General features: G+C 37.5%; 1 protein-coding gene across 5 annotated transcripts in view; it reads left to right on the top strand.

Annotated features, from left to right (window-relative positions):
- The first annotated feature begins 2,529 nt into the window (after nt 1-2,529).
- Nucleotides 2,530-5,000, top strand: part of med17 (mediator complex subunit 17) — an 18,625-nt gene continuing 16,154 nt past the window's right edge. Inside the window, exons 1-3 of one of the 5 annotated variants that reach the window (XM_081370135.1) lie at nt 2,784-2,898; nt 3,242-3,344; nt 4,658-4,852. The gene's annotated coding sequence lies outside the window, so the exon portion shown is untranslated. Of the gene's footprint in view, nt 2,899-3,241; nt 3,345-4,657; nt 4,886-5,000 lie in introns of all 5 variants that reach the window. The other 4 variants (XM_081370134.1, XM_081370133.1, XM_081370136.1 and 1 more) reach the window with 4 other exon arrangements.

Raw genomic sequence — 5,000 nt, 5'->3', positions numbered from 1 at the left:
CCTATACGCCGTAGGCAACGTGTTGGTTTTAATTTATACTTCTGTGTCGTTGTCCGCGTTGACGCGCACCTAGGGAGCATGTGAAACCCCGAGGGAGGGGTTCTGGCAGACCAATCACCGCGCTTGTGTCCACGTAGAATTGACGCGTTGTTACATTTTTGGAGAGGTGCACGTCAGGGTACGCCGTAGGGTACGCGCGCTACACACAGCCTACGACGTAGCTACGGCGGCAGTTCGACGCAGAAGTATAAAACAGGCTTTACTGTTATGTGACAGGGTTGAGTGTGACGGGGTTGAGGTTTTTTGCACAAAATGGCCACTGCTCCTCGTGTTGTGTAGGAGAGTAGACCATATATGGTAGCAATGAAATAAGTACATTATGTATACTTATGGGTTAAAATAATTTTTTTACAAATTATAATTTTCCATCTTAATTTTTATGTGATGGAGCTGAGTTATTAAGCTTGACAGTACCCTCCCTTGACTATAATAGGCCTAAAAAAAGAAGTATTATACTACTTACCATCTTCTGCAACACTGTTAAAAAGACCTGAATGATGTCATTTCTGGTAAATGATGTCACATATGGGTGGAGACTAAATTATTATAGCGGGAGAATAGTTGGCATGACGGGGTTGAGTTCAGACTGAGGGACATCACTTTATAGGCTGTTTTTTTTTTTTTTTTAACAAGAAAGTAACATAAATAAATACTTACAAAATTGCCAAATGTTTTGAGACTGTGCACATTTTGTCCAATATTTTCTAAGTAAAAATTCTGTGAAGTGCCTCAGGTACATGACAAAATGTTTAGTGTACTATATAAATAAGAATGATTAAAATGTAAAAAAAAGTTGTATTATTCTTTATAATGGACATACCGAAGTATTGTGAAAAGCTTTTAATATTTCATTTTGGTGAACCACCACTTTTAAAAGTCTGGGGGACTGAAATATTACCAAATCCCAGGAATGACCCAACGAACTATATCAGTGATTGACCAATCAGAACTCAATACTGTAACGCAGTGTGCACAGTCATGCCAGAGCTCTGATTCAAGCAAGCTTTCGTCATTTTCCCCGCTTGTTCAAAATCTGATAGGACGTCTATTTGAGGTGAGTGTTTACACCTGGAAGACGTATTTTTAAGAGTATTTGTTCATCTGCAATACGTCTATAGGACGTTTCCTGTCAGATGTCAAATAGACGTTTAGAAAATGTCTTTAAGATGTTTAGAATGTATGTAAAACTGACATCTTAAAGACGCCTATCAGATGTCTGTAAACAGCAGATGCTTTCCAGGTGAAGTGATCTTTAACAGACATCTTCAGTTAATGGTTCAAGTGCATCTTTTGACATTCTTTATAAAGAAGAGAACAGAAGGTATGATATTTCTTTGATTAGTGTTAAGGATGTGAGTGCGTTTCATTCAGAAATGATAACCCTGTACTTTTTGTGTTTACTCTTAACCATCCACTGTTAGAGCTTTGCAGCGCTGAAACATAAGTGTCACTTGGAACTCACTTATAGTGTTATTTTTATTAAAAACATATGTTGATGATTATTAAACACTTCAGTGCCCTCCGAAGGCATCATTTAGGTAGTTTGATATAAATGATTAAATTTTTTTTTCTACACTTTAATCCAATAAAAAAGTTTAAGGTACAGGAGCACCCCAAGCCCCCCCCCCCCCCATCCCCCATGACCACAATTATTTTACAATTAGACCTCTGTATACACATAATAAGTAATCCGGTCATATACAGTTTTTGACATTTAAAAAATTTATTTAGATACAAATTAGACAAACAGCCTAATTACATAATAACGTAGTTCTAATTAGGTAAATCAATTAAAAAATAAAAGTTCATCCCGTCCAGGTAACAGCTTAAATCACCAACATATCCCGGAGAGTTCTTTAGAAATAAATAAAATAATCAAATGTAAAATAATATAAAATGTGCTCTGTTGCAAGTTCACATACTCATGTTTTCTTGGTTTATTGTTGATCTGTCAAGTTGTCATGTGTAGAAATAATCAGTTTCTGACTTGTTCTTTATTTGTGTTCTTTAAGTCCTTGATGCAATAGTTTTTTTGAATGTGTGTCCCTGATCTTGACACACTGAAGGTGGCAACCCTGTGGTCCGGATGGGCAAGGCTTATGGAGGCTTTATGCTTAATGTACATCGTAAGAGGTGTTCTTCAGAATAACTGGAGCTTGTGGAAGAGAGGGTAGCCCTTAAAGTGTTTTAAAGTGTCTGCACGCAATCCACTTGAACAACCCACGAGGGCGCGCGACCCCGTGTCGCGCATTTTTAAACATTTGAATCAGAGTACGAAGCAATAATAAATAAATAAAAACAAATATATATATATATAAAAAGAGAGTACAAAAGCAGTCACTTTTTTTATTGAAATAAATGACTCAAAAACTTTGATTCCAGCATAAACAAAGCAGTCATGTGGTTGTGTGTGAAACGACGCTTCTGACGTCATTGGTCACGTGATTTTGATAGAACGAATCAAGCATTGATACAAATAGTTTTTTTTGACACCGCTTTTTTGGAACTTTGGTGTCAAGCTGAAATCTGGCTGAAATGCAACAAAAGTGTAAATGCATCAGCAACAACAACACATTTACGTTAATAACACAGTGGAATCAAGCCACAACCGGCCACAACACAGAAAGAGGGACTGAGATCGCGAACCCGATTTACTCTCCGGAGGAGAAGGTGGCGGTAATGCGCAAACAAGCTGGATGACAACCGCCGGAAAACAAGCAGAAGAAGAAGAAGAAGAAGAAGAAGAAGAAGAACAACGTTAGTGTCGCATAGCTCGAGAACAACAACACAAACAAAGAAAGAAGACGGAGAAACAGATCACGTTTTCACTTCATATATGTAAGTGTGTGTGTGAGAAAGAAAGAAAGAAAGAAAGAAAGAAAGAAAGAAAGAAAGAAAGAAAGAAAGAAAGAAAGAAAGAAAGAAAGAAAGAAAGAAAGAAAGAAAGAAAGAAAGAAAGAAAGAGAGTGAGAGAGAGAGTGAGAGTGTCAGTCGTTTTGCTGCATAATGTCAGTTTCAAATTGTTGTCTGGCGCCCTACATAGACAGCAGTTTATCTGTTTCTCTGCTTGTCTGGCGCACTGCAAAATGTTAATTATTTGCATTTACTATAATTGTTTAATTATTGTAAATGTAAGGTTGTTGGTGAGTCCTGAGCTGTTGAACTGCCCATTGTTCTGCAGGAAAATCCTCCAGGTCCAGCCTCGTCTGCACATGTGAACCTGCAGCTGTGACTGTGACTGTGAGATCCATCTTTTCAGACGATTGAGGGACTTAGTTTTAACAGTTTGTTACTGTTATTCTGTCTTGTGGACTATATTTAAACACATTTCATGTCTAAATAAACATAACATTCTTTTTATAATACCTCTTATTTTGTTAAAATAATGAACATTTAGCAGATTCTGAAAGGTGGATGTGAACTTTTGACCATGACTGTTGATTAAAATAAATTATTAATTATAATAAATAGCATATTGTTTAAATAATAATACATTACTATATAATAAATTAATACATTCAATTAAAATGATTTTTTAAATAAATTGAGAAAACTAAATAAATAACTTAAATAAATATTTTTAAATATAAATATAAATATAAATTTTAATAAATATAAACAATTTAAATAAATAAAATAAGAAAAGCAGTGTAAAAATAAATAATAATCAGATTAAACTGAGTAACTAAAGATTTCAGATTTTATTTAATCAAATAAATAATACATTAATATATCTGATTAATATAAAATACATCTGACAGTACAGTAAAAAAGCGCAATGGTATAATGTAATAAAAACAAACTATTTACTCATTTATAATATACATTTCTACAGCTTTGATTGGGTCATTATTATACATCATTTTATTTATATCGCACACAAGGATGATCATATTCGTGATTTGTGGCGTCTGAAAGATTGAGAAGACCTGCGCTAGTGTGTGTGTGTGTGTGTGTGTGTGTGTGTGTGTGTGTGTGTGTGTGTGTGTGTGTGTGTGTGTGTTTGTCAGATCTTTCATGATGTCTGGGGCTCCAGCACACAGTGTGATCACATCACTGGAGTGTGTGTGTGTGTGTGTGTGTGTGTGTGTCAGATCTGTGATGATGTCGGAGGTCCAGCACACAGTGTGATCACATCACTGGAGTAGATACAGATCTCTCTGTGTGTGTGTGTGTGTGTGTGTGTGTGTGTGTTTGTCAGATCTTTCATGATGTCAGGGGTCCAGCACACAGTGTGATCACATCACTGGAGTAGATACAGATCTCTCTGTGTGTGTGTGTGTGTGTGTGTGTGTGTGTGTGTGTGTGTACCTGTTTTTCTATCCCGGTGGGGACTTCAACCTGAATGCACACAGACTCATGGGGACTCGTGTTACAGTGGGGACCTAAATTGAGGTCCCCATGGGTAAACAAGCTTATAAATCACGCAGAATTAGTTTTTTTGGAAATGTAAAAATGCAGAAAGTTTTCTGTGATGGGTGTGTGTGTGTGTCAGATCAGTCATGATGTCAGGGGCTCCAGCACACAGTGTGATCACATCACTGGAGTGTGTGTGTGTGTGTGTGTGTGTGTGTGTGTGTGTGTGTGTGTGTGTCAGATCTGTGATGATGTCGGAGGTCCAGCACACAGTGTGATCACATCACTGGAGTAGACTCAGATCTGTGTGTGTGTGTGTCAGATCTGTGATGATGTCGGAGGTCCAGCACACAGTGTGATCACATCACTGGAGTAGACTCAGATCTGTGTGTGTGTGTGTCAGATCTGTGATGATGTCGGAGGTCCAGCACACAGTGTGATCACATCACTGGAGTAGACTCAGATCTGTGTGTGTGTGTGTCAGATCTGTGATGATGTCGGAGGTCCAGCACACAGTGTGATCACATCACTGGAGTAGACTCAGATCTGTGTGTGTGTGTGTCAGATCTGTGATGATGTCGGAG

Source organism: Scardinius erythrophthalmus, assembly GCF_964197995.2.
Source record: "Scardinius erythrophthalmus genome assembly, chromosome: 7".
NCBI classification, from domain to species: Eukaryota; Metazoa; Chordata; class Actinopteri; order Cypriniformes; family Leuciscidae; genus Scardinius; species Scardinius erythrophthalmus.
Note: the sequence above shows the minus strand (reverse complement) of the source record. Positions and strands in the feature narration are given on the sequence as shown.